This window comes from Microcebus murinus, chromosome 3, assembly GCF_040939455.1.
Source record: "Microcebus murinus isolate Inina chromosome 3, M.murinus_Inina_mat1.0, whole genome shotgun sequence".
NCBI lineage: Eukaryota > Metazoa > Chordata > Mammalia > Primates > Cheirogaleidae > Microcebus > Microcebus murinus.
The window spans coordinates 104024452-104049241 of NC_134106.1; the positions used below are offsets into that span (position 1 = coordinate 104024452).

The 24790-nt window shown below is 33.1% G+C and overlaps 1 long non-coding RNA gene across 1 annotated transcript in view; it reads right to left on the reverse strand.

The window, feature by feature from the left end:
- The window catches only part of LOC142869992 (uncharacterized), an 88035-nt gene that overhangs the window by 54541 nt on the left and 8704 nt on the right, over nucleotides 1-24790 (reverse strand). The window contains exon 2 of the long non-coding RNA XR_012918518.1: nucleotides 19790-19846. This is a non-coding gene — a long non-coding RNA (uncharacterized LOC142869992). The remainder of the gene's footprint in view (nucleotides 1-19789; nucleotides 19847-24790) is intronic.

Genomic DNA, 24790 nt, shown 5'->3' on the forward strand with positions numbered 1-24790 from the left:
TGCAGATCCAATTAAGGTTGATAATCAGCTAACACTGAGATGGGAAAGCTATCCTGGATTATCCCTATATGCCCAGTGTAATAATAAGAGTCTACAAATGTAGAATAGGGAGGTAGAAGAGTCAGTGTTAGAGTGATGTGATGTAAAAAATACTCAACCAGACATTGAGTTCAATGTTAGCTTTGAGGATGAAAGGAGATGATTGAGTCAAGAAATGAATATAGCTTTTAGGAACTGAAAAAGGCAACAAAGGGGATTCTCCTCTAAAGATCCGGAAATAAATGTAGTCCTTCCAACACCTTCATTTTAGCCCAGTGAAATTCATTTAGGACTGCTGTCCTTCAGAACTATAAGATGATATTTGTATTGTCTTAAGCCACAGAGTTTGTGATAATTAGCTACATCATCAAAAGAACACTTACTAGTGTCTTTGATGTCCTGACTCTTAATTCTCCTAGAATTACATTGTCAGTCTTGAATGATTCATTTTTTTACTCCTATTCTGGAGTTGATAGAATCTCTTTTTGACAATTAAGTAATTATGCCCAACAGAAGAGTAAGTGCAGTGTTATGGCGGCCGACCAGAATTGAATCACTATGGCTTTCTAGTGTCATTGAATACCAGTCATATTTTCACTTCTTAGAATTATGAATAAAGCTTTGAAAATATTTATTTTATCTTTTTTTTGTGATTGGGAAGAGCAGGATAGTTTCAGTATGTGCACCCTCACATACTAACCTCAAAATCTGTCATTACAAAATAATTGTTAAGTTTTCTATCTTAAGTAAAATATTGATACTGCTTAAAATCCATTTTACTAATGCCTACATTAGCTTCATCTTCTATGCTATGAAGCATTTGAAACAACCTATTCTACTCAACTGACGTAGTTTATTACCATGAAGTTAAAAGCGTGGACCCTGAATTAAACCTGCTTCAGTTTAAGCTTGTTTTTGTCACTTATTGGCTGAGTGATCTTGGGCAAGTTACTTAAGGTACCTATGTCTCAGCTTTCTCACCTACAAAATGAGTATAACTAACTTAAACTATATTATAGAATTGTTACTGAAGAATAAATGCAATAATTACTATGAGCATAGCACATAGCAGAACTCAGTAAAGATTACATCTTTAGGGTTATTTATTTGCTTATGTGATATTATAAATCACTCAGAAAACACATACTTGTAGTAAATTGTTGTCTCTTAAACATATATCTTTAGTTCATCCTCTGGAATGGTTTTCTTTTCTCATTTTGCAAACACATTAATTCTCACCATTTATCAGTGAACAGTTCCTACCTTAGTTAGTCATATACATTCTATCACTCATCTTCCTTTCAACAGAAAACTTCCTGAAATCATGATTTGTTCTTGGAGCCCACATCCTCTATTCACTAAAACCTAAAACAATTCTTAATAGTATCATTGATGATTTCATAAATTCAAGCAAAATTGCTTCTAATTTTATCCTTCTTTATCTTTCTATTTGTATGATCATTCATACTAAAATATTTTTTTGAATTTTTTTAATTTTCCTTATTGTATTCGACATTACTTATCCAAGAGTTTCAATTACCCCTTCTGAGAATATTTATTTTCTGTCTTTTGCACAAAAATTTACTCCTTCAGTCATACTCTACATGCTAATGTATTCTACTTTTAATCTCTTTCTCAGATGGCTTGGGAAAATTCATTAATTTTCTGAAATAAATGATGCTAATCAATAATCATTATCATCTCTTTATCAAACTTAGGTCCTTTCCTAAATTTTACAAATGCATTTTAATTGTTATTCTGTTTAAATAAATGTACTGCAGCATTTCAAATTTGCCTCTCTATTTCTAAGGAAATTAAAGTCTGTTTCCTTCCATTTAGTTCTGTTCTGAGTTTTGTTATTTCTTATGCTGACTTTAAATTTGGTTTGTTCTTTTTCTAGAGTCTTGATATATGACATCAGGTATTTTTTTTTATTTCAGCATATTATGGGGGTACAGACATTAAGGTTTCAATAAATGCCCATTTCCCCCCCTCCCCCCACAAGACATCAGGTTTTTAATTTGTGATCGTTCTGTCCTTTGGATATAAAAATTTAAGGCTATGAACTATCTATCCCATTAGCATTGCTTTTTATGTAGCCAATATATTTTGAAATCTTCTCTCTCCTTTGCCATTTAGTACACAGAATCTTTTGATTTCCATCTTGCTGACCTGAGAATTATTAAGCAGTAATTTGTTTAATTTCCATGTTTTTTGTGGATTTGAGAATTTCTCTTGGAATTTATTTCTAGTTTTATTCCACTGTGGTCTGAGTAGATACATGGTATGATTTCAGTTTTTGTGAATTTACTTAGATTTGTTTTGTGGCTTAAGATTTAATTAATTTTGGAAAATGTTCCATTTCCTGAGGATAAGAATGTATATTCTGTAGTTTTGAGGTTAATAGCTATGTAAATGTCTGTTAGGTCCTTTTGTTCTATAGTCCCTTTTAAGTACAGTGTTTGTTGATTTTCCGCTTCAATAATCTGTCCAGTTTTGTCAGTGGGATGTTGAAGCTCCCAGTGACTATGATACTACTTTTTCTTTCTTTGCTTAGATCCAGACTTCTTAGTAGAATCCTTACAAGCAGGAATTGATTGGGGTCCCATCATTAGTGTTCTTAAATGGAACAACTGCTAGCCATAAATTTTGTATCATCCAAAACAAAGTTTCATATATGATGGAGAAATAGGGACTTTCCAGACAAGCAAACAACAGGGACATATTTACTGCCAGATCTGCCCTACAGGAAATGCTTAAAAGTATACTATGCATAGAACAGAATTGTAGATACTCACCAGTGTAAAAACACCTGAAAGTTAAATCTCATAGCTCTTATAAAATGGTAGCATAAGAGGAAAAATGAAACTACAAGGTATCATTAATGTGATGAACAGAACAGATTCCCATCTATTAATATTAACATTGCATATGAATGGTTTTAGTTTTCCACTTAAAAGACATAGATTGGCTGAATGGGTGAAAAATCACAACTCAAATATATGCTATCTCCAATAAACTGATCTAACTACGAGGATGCACAGACTCAAGAAAAAGGGAAAGAAAATACAACCTATGCAAATTGAAACCAAAAAGTAGCAGGTGTAGTGATTCACAATCATAAAATTTACTTTAAATAGACAATGTAAAAAAAAAAAAAGATAAAGACTGTCATTATAGTATGATAAAGGGAGCAATTGAGCCATAAGACATAACAATTCTAAGTATATATTCACCTAATACCAGAGCTCCGAATTCATAAAACAAATTCTACTAGATCTATGCTTCATCTTTTAAATGCCACATTTGATTCTATCCCTAGATATTATTTTGGTATTTGGCACATGGATATTGAACATCCACCATATGCCTTGAACTAATAAAAGCTGAGAATACAAAAATGAATAGACAAAAATCTCCCATATAGAAGTTATGTATGATAAATTAAAAAAGACTAGCTGTGTGTTTGTGTGTGTGTGTGTGCATATGTGAAGTTTTGTGTATATATTTTTTGAAATGAATACTGTGGTAGATATTGTGCTTTACTTTCTGAGGGCCTTTCTATGGAAAATGATTAATCCAAATGAATATTGTTAATTACAGCACCACTATTGTTGAAGGATTCATGAAAGACCATTTGATTCAATTCTTACAAATGAGATGTGAGGATTCATCTGCTGGAGTATCCTGGGAAAGTCTCAAATCAAAGTGAGAACCACAGGAAGAGAGTTTTTATTCTTCCTCTGAACTTCATCATGTTTGCAAATGTTTTATATGCCTTCTATCATCCAAAAACAAAATGTTGATTTTTAAATAGATTTGCATCTATGGTTGTCTACTACAAGACATTTGATAAACTGTTTTCTTATTTCATATTTCAGAATTTAAAAAAGTATGATAATTTTTCTTTAATATTTTCATTATGAATCAATGTGTAATAGTATGTGCTTCAAAAGAATGATGTTTATTTTTCCATAGTTCATAATATTCTATCTCAAATTACAAGAACCCAATTACCTATATAAATTTTATTTTGTAGGTAAACTCTACAAAAACAAAATATTATATTTTTGATTTCAGTTGGCCACACAGTAGAAAAAATTTTCACTGAAAAGAATTTTTATTTTAACATTTTACATAATGTTAAAAGTGACATAAAAAATATCACAACATTATAATTTAGCAGTTAATTTCAGATGATAAATAATGCCATACCCAACATTTTATCACAAAAAATAAAAACAAAGCAGTAATATGATCAAAAGTCACAATATTTCAGGAAAAATTAATTCACATGCAGCTAATTTAAAATGTTTATTTTAATAAACTAAGCATTGGATTTAAAGGTATAATTATCTTATAAGATAGCTTAAACCTCTAAATCTCTAAATAAAATAAGAATAGTAATATAAATGCTGTACTAAGATGTTTACTTATTTTTATGTAAATTATTGATGATTTAAAAAGCTGTATTATAAAGTTTTTTCTTTTTCTTTTCTGAACACAGCAAAATACCAAAATTTAGCATTTGACATTTGTAACATATTAGACATTAAAAAGAACATGTACATATACATACATTTTCTTTAAAATTTTCTAAAATTTAAGCACAACTATATTTTCTCAAATTTACAAAGTAGATAATAGACTTTTATTAGTTGCTTGGCAACATCATTTTATGTTCTGCAGCTGAATTTCATATTGATGAATTATTTTAAAGGTACCTGCAAGAAGTTGTTGAAAATCTGATCAGGTTATAGATAAATTTACTGAATTTCCCATACATCTAGAGTTCATTGTATCGAAGAAAATAATTAATATGATTAGCATATAGCAGATGCATAATAATTTTCTGCCAAGTTGCCAATTTGCATTTTACTGATTATGTTCTGTATGCTCAAAACTTTAAATTGTGTTAACTTCTTACTTTATATTAGTGAAAATCATCTTCCAGTACTGAAACTGAATTCTCGATTAAGAATATTGCTTTTTCTATTTATTTGTACACACACGCACACACACAAGCACACACACACACACACACACACACACACAGTAGAAGGGGTATTTTTCCTTAGTGGTATAATTTAGGGTTTCTAAAAATGATCTCTTCCCCTCAAAAAATCTCTTTTTTAGTGTCCTCACAAAATGCCTGGATTTCCCATCAAAGCTACACTTCTTTCTGTTAAAAATTTGTGTTTTAAAGACTATTGTTCTAAAGCAAAATAACCAAACTAAAGGGATGTCCCTACTTATTTGCAGGTACTTAACTAGGTTACTTTCCTACACAAAGAAACAAATAGACAAGAATCAAGGATACAAAATGTGAAACGGCATGGATACATGTTATGTTTGAAGTTCATATACTGTAGATCTTTAATGATGGGGCACAGGAATTAATGGACTTGGCATTTTGACTGTAATATAATATCAGCTAGGCCTCTTGGTAAGTAAATCTGAGAGTTGTGAAAAAAAGGTTTATAAAAGTTGAGAAAGTATTAATACTAAGGTTCTTGAGTTGTCATTTTTCTTTCTTATGTATTGGCACTAATATTTCATTATTTCCAGGGACTTCAAAATTTAGGGCTGTTCTTTGATTTTGTGTTTTTCTGCTGAGAAAAATCTGAAGAAGCCTTTTGGTGCCACAGTCCAAAATCAATCTCTTCTAATGGCATTCAAGCCAGTACTTCTAGTCTCAACTAGCATTCTGGTTTCTCTCTAGGAGTTTTCCACCTGAAGTCCAGTGGCATTTACATTCCAGGCAATTTCACAATGATGCTTGGTTTTCATATTGTCCAGCACCAACTTCTGTTATAAATTATTTTTGAAAAGAGAAAGAATTTCAGTCATTTTCTCAGCCTGAAATATCCTGTGCTTATTTTCTTGCCTTTCCCTAGCACATTATTGACTATATTTTCATTCCCAGTTTGGTTTCTTATCTTTCTTAAAGTGTTGGTTCTTTCTATATCATACTATGCAAATCTTTATTATCATGTCACTCTTCATTGTATTGCAGTAAAATGTTTATATATCAATATCTGTCACTCGATCGTACACTTTGCTGTGAAAGGGAAGTTGTCTTATTTTCCGTGCTCTTAATATAGAAAACAAAGAATAAATATACACTGCTTTTAAATTTAATAATCATTCTTAGGCTGTAATTTCTTAAAATGACCTTTCTTCATAAGACACATACATTTCCATTTTATCCATGTGGATTGTTAGTCTTTCCCAAAACATAAATCACCATTTATGTACATTAATTAAATCGGATACTTGATAACCTTTTCCTGACTCTCACTTTGATTGTGTCCAGAGAGTTCAAGTCATAATATCCTTGGTCAAGTAAAAATTATTATTGCACTATAAAAATGTTTCAAATTTACATTAAACAATTTTAAAGCATATAATCAATATAGACTATATGCCTATTATTACAAGAGCAAAACAAATCAATTACAACATGATCATTCTTGAGAATGTTATACTCCAGGCTAGATAGGCAGCACATACAGCCCAAAACTTCCAAATACTCCTTCAGGCGTATGTTACTTCAAGGGGCATCCACAAAACTTTCTAAGAATATTTTTTTTACTGAAATTACACAGATTGAGTTAATTTTTGTGTATAGTTTGAGGAAAGGACTACAGTTTTATTCCCTTGCCTGTAAATATCCACTTCTCAACACCATTTGTTGAGAAGAAAATTCTTTCTTCATCGTATAGCCTTGCAATCCTTGTTGATAATTTGATTTTTTATATGAGGAGTTATTTTTGTGCTCTCTATTCTGTTTCATTCACCTATATATCTTTCTCATGCCAGTACCACCATACTGCTTTGATTTGAAAGCATGTTGGATTTTGTCAAATGCTTTTTCTGCATCAATTGAGATGATCATGTGGTTTTTGTCTTTCATTCTGTTAATGTAATATATTACATAGATTCATTTTACTATGTTGTACCATTCTTGCATCCAGGAATACATCCCAGTTGGTAATGATATTTGATTATTTTAATGTGTTTTTGCATTTGGTTCACTAGCATTTTGTTGAGGATATGTGTTTCAATATTCATCAGGGATATGGTCTATTATTTTCTTTTCTTGTAGTGCATTTGTCTGACTTTGGTATCAGGACACTGATGGCCTCTAAAAAAGTGAGTTTGAATGTTTTCCCTCCTTTTCAATTTTTTGGAAGAGTTTGAGAAGTGTTGATGTTAGTTCTCCTTAAAATTTAAAGTAAGTGTGTGAGAGATCTTTCCATAATTCTGACCACAATTCTGACTAATATTTGACTAGGATTTTTATTATTCACCAATCCAATAGATTTGAAAAGGTATATTTTCATTTTTCTTGATAAAGAAAGGTTGAAAATCTTTAAATGTTTGTGATCATTGATATTCTAAGATAGCTACAAAGAGTCTCTCCCTTGGTGCACATACCTGTATAACCTCTGTACATATGGATAGGGCCTGCGAATATATGGGACAAAACTTCTATGATTATGTTATGCTATTGATAAAAGGGAATTTTTAGATGTAATTAAGTTCAGAGATTTTCATAGGTGTCCTTAAGATCTTTAATCAATTGGCATTAGTTAGGGAGATTATTTGAATGAGACTTAATAAGGGAGAGTCTTTTAAAAGAGAGACAATCAAAACCAGAAATGCTTTGCATGTCTTGAATACACAAACTGATATGTTATGAGAGTAAAGGGTCACAGGGAAAAAGTCAGAGGGCAACCTCTAAGAGCTTAAAATGCCCCCCATTGAAAACCTGTAAGGAAGTGGGGGAAAATTCAAGCAATTGAATTTTTTAAAACAAACTGAATAATATTGGAAGAGGACCCAGAACTACAGGTAAAAACGATAGCTCAGCCAACATCTTGATTACAGCCTATGGAAGCCTAAGTAGAGGACCCATATATCATATACGTAGAGTCTTGACCCATGGGTCCTATGAAATAATAAAGGTAGGATGAAGTTGCACAGTTTGTGAAAATGTGCTACAATAGATTTAAAAAAATACAATTTTTAATCTGTATGGATTATGCCTTCTGTGGATTACCTAATTACTAATTTTTTTGGTGATAAAATATAGCGCTATCATAAATATTTTTGCACATGTCAAGCTCGGCAAGCAGTTCTCCCATTTAGACATCGGGTAGTTTAAATGCTGGGTTGCAAGAGTTGCAGCTGTGTAAGTATGACTTATATTGGCAAAGAGCTTTCCAAAGTGAAAATGTGCACCCCAAGAAGCTGTGTGGAAGCACATCAGATAGTCCCCTTTTTACAAATAATGTCAATCATTTTCATTTTAGTTATTGAAGAGTTGTAGTGGTATCTCATTGTGATTTTAATTTATATTCCCCTGATGAAATATTAAGTTGAGTAACTTTTAACTTGAGATTTTTGTGTCTTCATTCGTGAGATTCTCATCCCTGTCTATTGTCATAATCTATTAGGTATTGATGTCATTGTTATTGATTAGTAGAAAATCTTTATTATGAATGTGGTCTTTTTCAGACATACATTGTACATATTTTCTCCTACATTGTGACTTGCCTCTGTAACTCTCTTCATGATGATTTTTGATGAGGAAATATTGTTACTTTATTCCAATGAATAATTGTTATTTTTTAAATGTTTTCTCATGTGCCTACGTCAAATGTTTGTCTCAATTTAATAGCACTATATTTTTTATTGTTGAATACAGAATTTTAAAACAAGTAGAACAGTGTTGTGTTTGAGAGCAAGAGCTCAGGTTTTTTGACCATCTGGATTTGAATACTACTTTTACTACTTGTTAGCTATATATCTGTTATGTGTTGTTATAGAGGAATATCTGAGGCTGGATAATTTATAATGCAAAAGGGCTTATTTGGCTCACATTTCTGATGGATAGAATGTTGAAGATTGCTATAAGTACATCAGGTGAGGGTCTCATACTTCTTCCAGTCAAGATGGAAGCCAAAGGGGAGTGGATGTGTACAAAGATCTCATGGTAAAAGAGGAAATTAAGAGGCACGGGGAGGTGCCAGGCTCTTTTTAACAACCAGCCCTCAAAGAAACTAATACATTGAGAAGTTATTCACCCCTAAGGAAGAACATTAATATATTCATGAGGGATCTGCTCTCATTACCCAAACACCTTTCATCACACTAAGCTTCCAAGATTGGGGATCAAATTTCAACATAAGGCTTAGAGGGGCCAAACATCCAAACCATAGCAGGGAAATTTTTTAACCTTTCAACATAAGTTATCTGAAAAAATAACTTAACATGCCTCAGATAATAGTTATGCTAATTAAATAAATAGTCTACATGGAAGCCATGAAGCAAAGATTGGATATAGAAAACCTGCAGAATAAATTTAAACCATTATGTGTAGTTTTAATTAATATCACATTTACAGAATAATAAAAGCTTATAAAATTAGTGGTAGTCATCAAAAATAGTAGGTTCAAATCTCTGACTTAATTTTTAAAAATTATACTATGTTAAAACTCTTTGCTTGTTGGAGAAGTTACAGCTGATGAGTGAGGAAAATACATATAGCCACCAGGGGAATTAGCTGCAGGCAATAGAATCTTACTCTGGATACTTTAAGCAGAGAGAGAAGTCTTTAAAAATATTTTGGTGGATTCATGTCATTGTTGGAATAGCTGAACAACCTGGTGAAGAGCTACACCATCAAAATGACAGCCAACATGATACTGCACAATGCTCTGGTAATGGCTCCACTGCTGCCAATATTGCTTCCATACATGATACGCATTTTTCTCACTGTTGGTTCTGTGGGGAACTGAGTCTTGCTGCGCCTGCTACTAGTTTTGAAGAGAAAAATTTCCACAGAGCTTGCCTTTTCTGGTCACTTACTTCCAAATATCTGTTACCCTCTGTCTCTGGATCTTCTCTCCTCTTTTGTCTGATAAAGCCAGCTGGCATGCTGTGAGCTTCCCTACAGAGAATCTCATGTGGCAAGGCACTGAGATCAGCTTCCACCCAACTCCACTGAGGATCTGAATGCCCTCAGTCTAACAACCTATGAGGAACTCAATTCCGCCAAAAGGCACATGCATAAGACAAGCCTTGAATTTGGAGAGTTTCTAAAATCAACTAAAGAGTAAAATTTATCATCAGGAGTCACACATTTCTTAGATGATAAAATGTTATTAATAAAAGGCCAGGCATGATGGCTTATATCTATAATCCTAGGACTTTGAGAGGATGAGGCCATGGATTGCTTGAAGCCAGGAGTTCAAGACTAGCCTGAGCAAGAGTGAGTTCCCATCTCTAAAAAAAAATAAAATAAAATAAAAAAGAAAAATTATATGGGCAAGGTGGCAAGTGCCTGTAGTCTCAGCTACCAGTGAGGCTGAGGCAGGAGGATTCCTTAAAGCCCAGGAGTTTGAGATTGCTGTAAACTGTGATGACACCATTGCACTCTAGTCTTGGCCACAGAGTGAGACTTTGTCTCAAAAAAAAAATTTAGCAAATGTCTACCGATAAATGAAAGACTTATTTTCTTTAGGATAAAGAAGTCTTTTAAGAAATAAAAAAGATAAATAAATTATAATATGGTGATCAAAAGTATGGATCAAGTGGCATAGTTTTTGGTTTGTTTTAAATGAAATTTCACCTCCCCTTAATCATTCTAATTAATCCTAACATAATCTATCTACTTAACACAATGAAAATAATTTAGTTACTGCAATCAATATAATTTTTTTCTCTTATTTCTCACTAATATTTTATTTGCTGTTATTGAGTTCAAATTAGCACATTATTTTCACATTAGCATTTAAAAGAGGTAAACCTAACAAAAGGGGGTAAAAAATACTCCCTAAAATTGCTACTATCTTTCCTGCTTTAAATAGCCTCAACAGTCATTGAATTATTTTCTTCTTATTACTATTTTTTCAATATAAAAAGAATCACTTTAGATAAGACACAGAAAGAATAAAGCCAATTACTCTTCAAAAGAAACTCTCTACATTTAATACCAAAAAATGACTTTTATGAAATTTTAGAGTTGAATTTTCAGCTCTCAGAAATAATAAAATTTCAAGTCACATCAATCAAAGCAATGTTAACAGTTCTTACTTATATGCAGAATAAGCTGGAATAATGTCTATTAAAAAACAACTTACTAAGAAAAATCCTATATTGATTAATATTAAAATGTTTACCTTAAAAATGTTTACCTCCACAAATCAGAACATTTTCTCAGTGCTTTTGCCATGAAAATAGAGGTTAGATATTTCAAGTTTATGTTCTTCTGCATCATTCAAATAAAAGGCTATTGATAACTAAAAAGTACTTTACAAAACTAACACAAGTCTTGGTAAAACAATGCCTACTAGAGTAATATAGCCAAAATCTAGTACCTTTTATAAATTAACTGTATAAAATGCATTCAATTCAATATGATCCTTATGTTTAATATTGAGATGGTCAATTTTGTTGTTAACTTGTAGAATAGAGACATGTGGAAGGGTTTACACTGGCATAACAATAAAATGAAACAATAATAAATCAAAGTGATTAATTTACTTATTAAACAGTTCCTCATTTATACCAAATGTTGGTCTATTTGGTGATACATGCTGATGCGGGGAGAGGAATGAAGTGTGGCTTCTAGGCTGATAAATCCATATGGTTCAGAAGTGTGCTAGCCAGTCTACAAGATAGCCACCAATGACTTTTGACTGCTAGAATCCATGCCTTTGTATAATTCATCCCATGTGGTGAAGCCCTGATCTGTATAAACAATAGGCTATTATGAAATATGACATAGCTAGGTCATAGAAGACATTGCAACTTTTACCTTACTTTCTGGGATCACTTTTTCAGAAGTAACAAGCTGCCATGGTTTGAAGCCACTACAGTAGTCTTAAATGAAGATCAACATGGGAAAGATTTGAGGCCTCTTGACAACAACAGCCAGAGAGAAACTGAGTCTCCTACTAATAACCATGTGAATGAACAACCTTAGATGAAAATGCTCCATCCACAGTTAAGCCTTCAGATGGCTAAATCCCCAGTTGGTGTCTTAGCTTCAACCCCATGAAAAATTCCTAGCCAGAAGAACTAAACAGTTATGCTGCCTCTGAATTTCTGACCTACAAATAATGTGTGACATAATACATATTATAGTGGGTTAAGCCTCTAATTTGGAGAGATAATAAGTTGTACAGCAGCAGATAAATAATAAACACATAATGATATATAAAAAATGCACAATTAGTATTCCAGTACTATATATATTTATAAATTTGTGCTTATGTATATGTTTGTGCATGTATGGGAAAGAGAGAAATATATACATATTAAAAAGATACCAAGAAAGAACATATCAGAAAAATATGAAGTGAACATATCTAATTTCTCAAGGAGAAAGTACAAGGTTCGCACCTTGTATAGATTTTTAAAGAAAAATTGGCATAATAAATTCTTCTCACATAGACCATCATGCCAAAGACTGTTAAACATGGATTTTTGCCCACTCTTGCACAGCAGGATAAAAATTAGAGATGTTTAACCAGGTGTCTCCAGAGCTTCTCGCCATTTCTGTCAACCACAATGCTCAAACGGTTCCTCTTAGACTGTTTGCATTAATGAATAGATGATGTCTAGAACCATATGGGATTCTGCACTTGCCTTAATTAAAATTAATTGTCCCATGAATGATTAATGCTTAGTCTGAATTTTTCATAATTTCTATATTACTGTGATACCAAACAATGGAACTCATCTACATTTTATTTTGATCTTTAAATCCCCATTAAAAAAGCAATTTATTACTGCATCTGTTTTCTTTTGCTAAATATGACTAATTGCTAATTTTTAAGCATTAATTATTTACTAAAGAAATGTACCTGAAGAAATTTCTAGTACCTTTAGTTAGTCAAATTTTGCTTAGAACCATGAATAATCATGACTATCTGATAATAAAGAAAACTCTAGAAAGGATTGATTTGTTTTACTTGTCAATAAGAAGCATAAATATATTATTGAATCAATGTTCGATAATTTAAAATTAAAATATATGTAAAAATTTTTACAAAAGCAGTGTTTTTCAAAATATTAATTTTTCTACTGTTATAAAATCTTAGAAAATGATCATTTCTTTGTTTTACTTGTATAATAATAACTTTCTAAAAATATTTACCACTATGGTCAAGAGATTATGTCTTCAAAATTAATATATCTGCCCCAAATTTTACACTCTAGGATAAGGACTTAGTCATCTAATCTTACAAAGTGATGTTCAAGATTACAAAGTAGTTTTATGATAGAGCTTAAACTGAGTTTTTCTTTTGCTTGTTTGCTTTGTTTTGTTTGTTTTTTTTCTCTTGAGAGACATGGCCTCCTCATCATGGAACTGCAGTGGCCATTAACACTTAGAAAATACTAATGGGTTCTAAGAGTTAAATTTTTGGCCAATTAGTAGTAAATGTCTTTTCAAATATATTTTAAGAAAATTGGGTTATTTGAGTAAACTAGTCAAATATGCCACTTTGGCTCATTAATTGAATGCTTTTAAACTCAGTGAACCAATTTAGATTATGGACCATTTATAAGAAAGCTAATAAGACTAACATTTCAGTCTTTGTTTGAGAAAGTTAATTTTATACACATATCAACTTAGCCTTATCACCAAATTTTACTAATGTATACCAACATTAATGAACAGAACAGATATTAGAGAAGGGACAGAATATAACCCATAACTTCTCCAAAGAAACTCACATAGCATGCTTTAAAAGGATGGGTCAGTAACTTAAGAGAAGAATTGACACATGTTTAAATGCATATTCTGATTTTTATTATAATTTTTATCAAAGTAACACAGGTACTTAACTTATAAAAATAAAATAGTATTACATGGTTTATAATTATAAAATATATTCTCTTCCCCCTAAACTCTCATCATTACTGTCTTAGTCTTTAGAGGTATGCACTTTTACCTCAGCTAACTTATCTTAGTATTTACCTCCATATTTCTAAATTATTTGATTATATTTCATGTTTTCTTAAATTTAGATATTATTTATTATCTTTTTTCTACATGAGACAGTACTTTAGGTTTCCTACACTTCCCTCCTGCACAAAAAATAACTTTAAGATATTATATAAAAGCACCTTTCTCTCCTACACTCTCAAGATTTTGTTGTACAAAAATTGAGCTAAATCAAGAGTCAGCATTTACATTATTACGATGATTCAGCTATTGTTGAATCAACAATTATGGCAGGCAGAGTAGATCCTAAAGAGGTGCCCTCAACATACCTGTCCTGTGGTTATTCAATCAAATGCTACTTTAGTTACTACTATGAAAGGCTTTTGCAGAAGAATTTAAAGTTACTAATAAGCTGATCTTAAAATAGGGAGATTATAGGGGATCATCTGAATGATTACAATGTAATTACATGAGCCTTTAAAAACACACAAAGAAAGGAAAAGAATAACTTAAAATGATGTGGAAGAAAAGAAGGCAAGAGACATGAGGCAAAAATGGAGGTCAGAGAGATATGAAGTATGAGAAGGACTCAACCCACCATTGCTGGCTTTGAACGCAAAAAGGACCAAGAGCCAAGGCACACGCAGTCCTGAGGCTGAGAATGGGCCTTTTCAAAGGCCAGCAAAGAAAGAAGGACCTTAGTACTACAGAAACATGGAATTGAATTCAACCAATTACCTGAGCGAACTTTAGAGTTTTCTCCTGGAACCTCCAGATTAAGAGTCCAGACCAGCCATTACCTTCACTTTAGCTTACAGAGTCTGTAAACAGATTCTTAGGGCCCACCCATGCACAAGCACTTCTGACTTACAGAATTGGGAGATAATAATTTAAAATTTAAAATTAATTTAAAATTTTGTTTTGAGTCCATAAATGTGTGGTAATTATTTTAATAGCAGTAATAGAAAACTAATATGTTCATCATTAAGATACTTAATACAATGTGATCACTTTTCATTTATTAGAAATGTCTAGGCTCACATCATTCTTTACACTTGCCATATAGTGATCACCATGACCATTACCTTTTTCTTTTTCCATTGTGGGAATGTGGGATATACTGTTTCTTTAGATACCTGAACTTCCTTTTTATTCTTTCATTTTTGTGGAAGATGTCTTCCAATAGTTTCTAGGGACAGAAGGGGGGGGGGAGAGAGAGAGACTTTAAAAGAACATTGTTTTCCAAGACTTTGCTTGTCTGAAAATAATGTTGGTCAATCCATGATAATAAGAGTTTTTACAGAATTTTCTTCCAGAATTTTTATGGTTTCATGCCTTATGTTTAAGTCAGTTATCCACTGTGAATTGATTTCTGTGAGAGATGTGGATCCTGATTCAATTTTCTACATGTGGGTGTCCAATTTTCCCAGCACTATTTACTGAATAGGGTTTCCCCCCTGCCCCAGTGTATGTTTTTGTTGGTTTTGTCAAAAATAAGATGGCAATATGAGCATGGCTTTATATCTGGGTTTTCAGTCCTATTCCACTGGTCTATGTCTCTGTTCTTGTGCCAATCATATGCTGTTTTGGTTACTATACCCTTGTAGCATAGTTTAAAGTCCAGTAAATTGATGCCTCCCAATCTGTTCTTTTTGCTTAACTCTTATGACATCTGTCTAGGCAAAGGATTAATAAAGAAGACCCCAAAAGCAATCACAGAAACAACAAAAATAAATAAATGGAACCTGATCAAATTAAAAAGCTTCTGCATAGCCAAGGAAACTATCACTAGAGTGAATAGACAACCTATGTAATGGGAGAAAATATTTCTATGCTACACAACCAATAAAGGGATGATAACTAGAATCCATATAGAACTCAGGAAAATCATCAAGAAAAAAATCAAGCAATCCCATTAAAATGTGGCCAAAGGACATGACCAGAAACTTGTAAAGAAGATAGACTAATGGCCAATAAAGTTATGAAAAAATGTTTAACATCTCTAATCATCAGAGAAATGTAAAACAAAAAACACAATGAGATTTCACCTAACCCCAGTGAAAATGGCTTTTATCAAAAAGTCCTAAATCAAGAAATGTTGGCTTGGATGTGGAGAGATAAGGACACTCATACACTGCTGGTAGGACTGCAAACTAGTACAAACTCTCTGAAAATTAATATGGAGATATCTCAAAGAACTAAAAGTAGATCTACCATTTGATCCAGCAATCCCATTACTGGGTCATGAGTGGATTAATAAAATGTGTTATATGTATACTGTGGAGTACCACTCAGCCCATTAAAAAAAAAAAATGGTGAATTAATACCTTTTGTATTATCCTGGATAAAGCTGGAGCCATTTTTTTCTAAGTGAAGTATCCCAAGAATGGAAAAACAAACACCACATATACTCACTATCAAATTGGTACTAATTGATTAACACATATGCACATATGGAAGTAACATTCACAGGGTGTTGGGCAGGTTGGGGTGAAGGGGATGGGTAAATTCACACATAAAGGGTACAGTGCATGCTGTCTGGGGATGGACACACTTGTAGCTGTGATTCTGACAGTACAAAGGCCATTTATGAAACCAAAATGTTTGTACCTCCATAGTATTCTGAAATCAAAATTAAAAAAAAATCTTTATAATAACTTCATTAAAAGTTGTTTGGATATATAATACTAATTTGGAAATAATTTGCCTTTAGGATTTTGAAAGGAAATATTAAGGAAATATTCAGTCTTATTATTCAAAAGTTCAATGCCATTTTGTTACTGGTCCTTTCATATGAAATCTTTTTTTTCTCTATCTTTTTCCAAAAGATTTTGTTTCATCATTAGGTCGTTCTTTTCATTCCTGGAATTTGGAAGTTTTCTAAGTTGTGCCTTACTGTGTTTCTTTTTTCCATTAGAGTAATTATTGTTTGTTTAGCCCTTTCCATCTGAAAATGTAGGCTTATCCATTCTTAACAAAAACAAAAAAAAGTTCAAATAATTATTTTAGACTTTTTCCCCTTATTTTATGTTGTCTCTTTTTGAAAATTAAGTTAATGATAAATTGGATATTCCAGAAACACACATACATTTTTAAAATTTCTTCCCTCATTTACTATATTTGCTTTTTTTCTACTTTCATGGAAATTTTTTTCAAGTTTATGTTAAAACCCCTCATTTGCCATTTATATTTCTGCTTTCATGTTTTTAATCTCTAGAAATTCCTATTGCATACATATGTCTAAGAGTTCTTATTTTCTGAATGTTTCTTTTATATAGAATCCTGTTCTTGTTTCATGGTAGAAGTATATACTTCCATGTCTCTAAAGTGATATGATCATTTATTGTACTGAATTTTTATTTTGTTTTACTTAATTTCCCCTTGTATGGCAATAACTGTAGTATAATTTTCTATGGATATAAAAAGTATATCAATCTTTTTATTTTGTATTTATTGTTGATATAATTTTTTATGTATGCATAGTTGTAATGCATAAAACACATATCTTTAGGCAGTCAGGTTTGATGTTTATAGAGCAAACAGGAATTCTGATTAATTTTATTATGCACTTTCTATTTTAAAACAAAAAATATATGATGTAATTATAATTAAATATGCTTTGTTATTGAATATTTTACTGACTTAAAGGAACTTCAATTTTGACTAGACAGTTATAAGAAGCAAATCTCCCTTATATTTTATAATTAGATGGTCCACACTGGTTTTCAGTTCTATTTATCTGAATCTGTTTCTCCTTCAGTATCCACACACTCCTGGTATTCATACTATTAGAAGTGTTTGTATTATATTACTTCAGTTATTTGCACCTTTTTTTTTTTTTTATCACAACTGATGAAGTAGCTTGTTGGGGCAGTACTAGCATTCCTAGAAGCCACTAATACCACATGACAGCCAGCAGTTATTTAACACTAAAAATATTACCACAAACCACATACCTGTAATTGCCCTAAACCTTCATTAAATATATTTATAATTCATCTTTCCTTTATTTAGATCAAAGAAATATCTGCAGATCCTTGAGTACCACCCAACAGGAGGAAAACTGGGATGAAAGTGAAGTCAGGGTGAAAAAAAAAAAAAAAGACAATGCCCTTACCAGATGAAAGTGATATATTTAATGCTGAAAATTTTGCTGCAATATATATCCATGTGAGCACATTGGTGGGCCCCTGCCAAGGCCTTGGAATGGGACCACGCAAGTGTGGTGCCTTGAAGCTTAAATTCCAGAAGCTTCATGACTTATCTACTTCTGTCACAAATTTTCTTTGGGTGGTCACCCAGGATATTGATTTGAAGTATAGATTCTGCCTTCAAAATCCTGTGATATAGATCAAAATTATACATTAAATAAATAAACTTAAAAAAAACTCCATACCTAACTCTGAAAATTCACTCTACTATGCAATGTAGATTATATCCAACTGTGCTATCCAACATAGCCTGTCAGAGGTTAGGCAATGAGATGAAAGCAGCATTATAGAAGTTCTTTAAACTTGAATGTTGTCTACTCTCATTGTGAAATACACAGAAACAAATTAAAATTTGAAAATTAAATTATCCTATAAAGTACAAAAATGAATTTCTCTTAAATTAAACCCTAAATTGTACTACCTCATGTTTAAGAGTTGAATTTCAATGAAAATAAGTAAAAATGTCAATCTTCCTAACCACTTTATTTCTACTGAATTTTATTTAGAAGACACTCAAGCCCTCAGGTGGCAATGGGCTTCCTCTAGGTTCTCCAATTTGGACGACCTTTAACCGAAAAGGATATATTTATTCAGGAAAGCCGGTATTGTGCTGAAACAAAGCATGGCCTCTCACAACTTACTTTAAAATGGTAGAAACAATAAATAGATCACACGATGCTGTTAACACTGGCCTTATGCACAGGCCATTTAGAAAACAAATGAATTCCTTATTCTTGAAGCAATATCCCAGGGAAAATTTTCCCCAGAACTCAAAACTTATAGTCACTAAAATGTGAAGCAACTATTCAGTCACATCTGAGTGTAGGAAGACAGACAAGAAAAATTGGTTTCAGCTTCAGCAGATACCAATTGATGTGTGTCAGTTGCCTACACTCTGTGGCTTTAGACTTTAACACAGTTGTGGAACTGTCTCATTAAGAGATTATTAAGGGCATTTTGTATTTATTACATGATTGCAGGAAGGTGAGGAAGCATGGTGTGTGGTGGGGAACCTACCTATAAAAACCGTCTTCAGTGTCAGAGGGTGATATTTGAGTTGTTGATGCACTTTTGCTAAGTTTACAATCTATTATTGATTGCAACACAAAGCCCCATGTCTTACTACAACTGTTATATGGGCTCTTCAAAGCTCATTGTCCATTTTCCCTATGAGATCCATATTTTTGTCATTCTAGTGATGCTTTTTTTTTTTCCTTTGGTGAGAATGGTTTAGTAGCATAGGATTTACACTCTACTCTGAGAAGGCATTTCCACAAGTGTGCCTCAGTGGCTATTTCTGCTATCTCCTTTTGTGATAGAATGACCTGGGTTGAAGAAAATTACCTGTTGGGAAACATATAATTAACTTTCAAGCTAACCTAAGGGCTGATTATCAGGCTTAACACTAATATCCCATACAATTCTGTAACATACATGAAAATCAGTAGCTTTGCAATTAAAAAAAAAGGTAGATATAATTCTCTACATCAATACCTAAAAATATCTAATCTTGCCTCCACCGAGGCTGAAATACCAGAGAATAATGCATATCATCTCTCATAAGAAAAAGTAAAACCTTTTCATTGACCATTTTGCTTCTCAACCCACTGCTTATAGATGGCACATCATAATCCTGAAAAGAGATAAGGAAAACAGTGCTGAGTAGTGTTTTTCTAGTGAAATCCTTCACTAGGAAGGAAACATCATAAGTGCTGAAGAAACTGGGCTATAAATTGCCCTCTATAGCCTGGTCATCAATTCACATCTAATCAGGGAATACCCAAAATCTGAACAGATGCTCTATGACAATATTTTCTTTCTTTTCTTTTTATGCAATGCTTCAGTCATTTTATTGGAGGAAGCACACATTACTTTATATTTTAGACATTTTTCTCAGGTCAATTTCTCCAGGATGCATTTCTCTAATTCCTTATCTTGGATGTAATTCTGTGTGTCTGAGATATGAGAAGGGGAAAGGGTATGGGGGATCCCATTATTCAGAAGGCAGCCCTCATGTTTTCATTCTCATGCATTATTGTCACTCTTGGTAGTGCCAGGTGTCCCCATGCCTGAAGTGTCTGTAGTTTAAGTTAACCAGAGATTAAATTGTCCCCCACTTTGTCAGAAGAGGGGTAGGTACACTAACATCATGAGGTCAGAATCATATTTTGAAAGTTTGAATTAAATGATACACTGTCAATTACTCCTACTCTATTTAGCCTCCTTTTCTTTATCTCTTCCACCTTCAGAGCTACTGGTGCCTCCTATTCCAGAAACTTCTGATGCTTCCATAGCAAATTATCTTGCTTCTTGTTACCTCCTGACTTACAAGCAGTTGGACTTGATCCATTTTTTGCTCTTTTATGTCTATTATCACGCATCTGCCTATTTTATATTTTTTTACAATTTTGTTGGCATTTCTTGTCCAATGTCACCTCCATAGTATTCTTCTTTGTTTTCAATTTATACCTTTTCTTTTATTATATTACTATTATTTCTGAAATGCTTTGGATATAGACCAGATAAACACATTCATTCACATTATAATGGATGTTATGAACTAATTTGCACCTCCCCGAAATTCACAGGGTTGAAGCCCAAACACCAGTGTGACTGTATTTGGAAGTACGGCCTTTAAGAAGACAATTCAAGTTAAATGAGTTCGGAGAGGTAAACTCTAATCTAGTAGAACTTGTGACCTTGTAAGAAGAGGAAGAGATACAAGGACTGTGTGCACACAGATAAGAGGCCATGACAGGACACAGTGAGACGGTAGCCATCTGCAAGGCAAAGACAGAGGCCTTAACAAAAGCCAACCCCGTTTGCATCATAATCTTGGACTCCCAGACTACAGAACTGTGAGAAATTTTTTTGTTTGTTTTTTAAGGCATTCAGTCTTTGATATTTTGTAATGGCAACCTTGTCAAACTAATACAGTGTGGATCATTAGACATCACTTCATATTTTGTTACAAATTAAATATCACATTCATAATTGTGACAAGCAGATTTTTCTCAGTCCTGTTTGGTGGTATCCTCCATTCTATTCAGGGCACCATAAGTAACTTGGGACACTAGAAAATTTATAGAGCATCCTTTGATGTTTGCCAACACTGATCAATTCTCTACACTTATTTATCAAGTCTGTATCCTCCCTTGAAAACATGCTATTCTGTGGCTTTAGTTCTTATTCATGGATTTTTCACAAGGTAGCCCTAAAACTTATGGTTGGACCTTCCTAAATTTAACACACAGGCATCCCTCTCAGACATCCTGCTCCATTCCAGAGACTCCTGGAAATAATGGGTTAGATTTCCCTCCTGGAACCATCAGAATCATAATATCTCTCTCTCTCTCTCTCTCTCTCTCTTTCTCTCTGTGTGTGTATGTGTGTGTGTGTGTGTGTGTGGGTGTGCATGTGTCTGTGCGTGCGCACGTGCGTGTGTGTGTGTGTGTGATGGATTAACACTTTTCTTTTAAAATTTCACTGCTTATGCTTTGCTCCCTCAAAGTAACAATCTCTCCATGTCAAATCATGTCACCTAGAACACCAAAGAAAGTAATGAAGTCAGAAGTTGCAAATTCAAAATGTAAGTTTTAAATTTCTTCTAAAGATTTTGTTTCCACAAACACAAGGCATTCGTATTTGAAATAGTCTTTAAAATTATGGATTTCTGTTCTTACTCAAATATTTTGTAGGTCTGACAACACATACTACTAAAAATCTACTGGAGATAAGTAATGTTGCCTATGTTTACATGGACTATGAGCATTGCCTTGATACAACAATTGTATACCTCATAGTCAGAAATTATTAATATCTAGACAGAGAAGTAGTCTGTTATCATGTGAATGTTTGTGTCTCCCCAAAATTGATACATTAGAATGCTAATACCCAATGTAATAGCATTTGGGGAGTGTGTTCTTTGTGGGGCAATTAGGTCAGGAGAGTGGAGCCTTTGGGAATAGGATTAGTGCCCTCATAAAAGAGACCCCAGATAGCTCCCCAGCCCTCCTTCATCTTGTGAGTATCCAGGGACAAGTCAGTAGTCTGCAACACCAAAGAAGGTTCTACCAGAACCTAATAATTCTGGCAACTTGTCCTCAGACTTCCAGGCTCCAGAATGGTAAGAAATATATTTCTGTTGTTTATAAGCCACCCAATCGATGGTACTGTTTTATAGCAGCCTGAACTGACTAAGACATGGTACAAATAAGATATCACAAATGATGGTTTCCAGTGTAGTAAAGAATACTACACTGCCAACTGAGAGGTCAGAGTTCTTATGCTTAATCTTCCTAGGATGCATGACCATTATCTGTTTAAAAAAGGGATTAAACTATGTGATTATTTAGAAGTCATTTTACATTTAGTTTCTTTGGTTATAATAAGTAGTAGTACAAATTCTTTCAATTCCTGACTCCCAAAGAATGTAACATTGACTAGTGAAAGCTCTTTTATGGTTGTTTTTAAAAGAAGCTTTTAGTGGAATGATGTTTGTGCTCAGAGCAATCTAATACTGACTTATGTTCCTTGTATTATTCTCACTTGTGATAGAAGAGGGTTTGGTTAGTTTTTTTCTTTTTTTTCTTGAAGCCACTGCAGATTTAATTTCCCTTTAAGCAGTAGACTAATCACACTCTCTCCTTCACCCCACAGCTTGAACAGATTGAGAATTTTAATGGGGAAAACATCAGTGCAGGTAGGGAAAGCCCAGGAGGCTCCAGAAAAAAAGTCCTAAATGTAGTAAAGGAGGGAGATATAACAGCACTATGAGTTCTACTCTTTGGCTTCCAGGGAAAATTCATTCTTTATACATTCTCACTTCCCCCTCCCTATTTTTTCTTACTTGTGTTCCTATTTCCCTGAATTCTTAGCCTCTCAGTACTCAAGGGACCAGGAATAACAAGCTATTTGCTACTTTCCCTTCATCTGAGCATCTCTATCTCAGATCAATTCTTTATCTTTTTTTTTTCACAGATACTAAATACATTCTTTGAAAGATCATTACATTTATAAGAGTTTTCAAAAGTAAATTAAAATCATAATTGTCCAACATTTTAAAAACACATTTTGATATGATGTATTTGGCAATCACCATTCAATTCTTCAATACTTTATTGAGTGTTCATTACAAAGTCTAGAGCAACAGGGAAAGAATTTAAAAAGCACAAGTTCAGCTGAGATAAAGTTTCGCAGGAAAGGCATATCATTTTGATGAGATCCCAATAATGTCTCTGTCTTTACATGTTCTAGTGGAACTAAAAACAGTGAAACAAGCTATAGCAGAGATGCTATTCAATAACCGTAAGTTCATAGGGTCTTTCAAGTCAGAGCTTTTCCTAGAATCCAAATGAAAGTCCAGTTAATAATATATGTTTTTCTACTACTATTGCTACATTTCTCACAAAATTGAGGACATTTAATTTCAAGGAATAATAAGATCACTCTCAATCTGTTATTTCTATTTTTTTTTTTTTTTTTTTTTTTGAGACAGAGTCTTACTTTGTTGCCTAGGCTAGAGTGAGTGCGGTAGCACCAGTCTAGTTCACAGCACCCCCAATCTCCTGGACTCAAGCAATCCTTCTGCCTCAGGCTCCTGAGTAGCTGGGACTACAGGCATGTGCCACCGTGCCCGGCTAATTTTTTCTATATATATTAGTTGGCCAATTAATTTCTTTCTATCTATCGTAGAGACAGGGTCTCGCTCTTGCTCAGGCTGGTTTCGAACTCCTGACCTCGAGCAATCCGCCTGCCTTGGCCTCCCAGAGAGCAAGGATTACTGGCGTGAGTCACCACGCCCTGCCTCTATTTTTTCTTTAACCTCAATGCTTAATTACCTCAATTACATACCATTGTGTACATACTATGCTTTGGGAATACTAATTGATTATCATTCAATAGAAAAGTGAAAAGTAGAAAAAGAATATCTTTCCTTTTAGCAACTACACTAAGCTTATTTTCCCTGGAGAATTTACTACCACACTGTGCATTCTGTACTTAGAGTGGTTATCAATACTTTTTGTTTGTATGTTTTCTGTAGGTTGCATGCTGATGCTTTTTTAAGTGTTTTTCACCCAATTTCTCAAATCTAAAATCTTTCCTTCTCCTCCATTCTTTTTTTTTTTCCTTGTCCTATGTAATCAATATGTGTTTTCCTGCTGCCTGGTTTAAGATTCCCACTTCTTTCAGTAAGCTTTTCATGAATACCAAAGCCTGCTGTAGTAATTGCCTCTTGCTCTTTATTGTAATATTATTTATGTTCTGTACTGCTTGACAAAAGCAGACTGTATTGCAGCAAGTCCCAGAAGAGTAACCATGGAACATGGGTTTGAGTTTCTTCTTTCTCCTCCATTTAACATTTCTGAAGCTAAGATTTTCCATCTCTAAAATGAATTGAAAAATTCTTCTATTTCTGATGTATATTGAGATTTGAATGAGGAAAAATGTATTACTGCACAACATGCTAAGTGTGTATGTTAGGTGTGACTTGTTTTCAAAAATGCGATAGGCTCTGTGAGGATAGGGACCAATGTTCCTGAAATGCTTCCTATTGTGAAGCTTAATCTTTGGACAA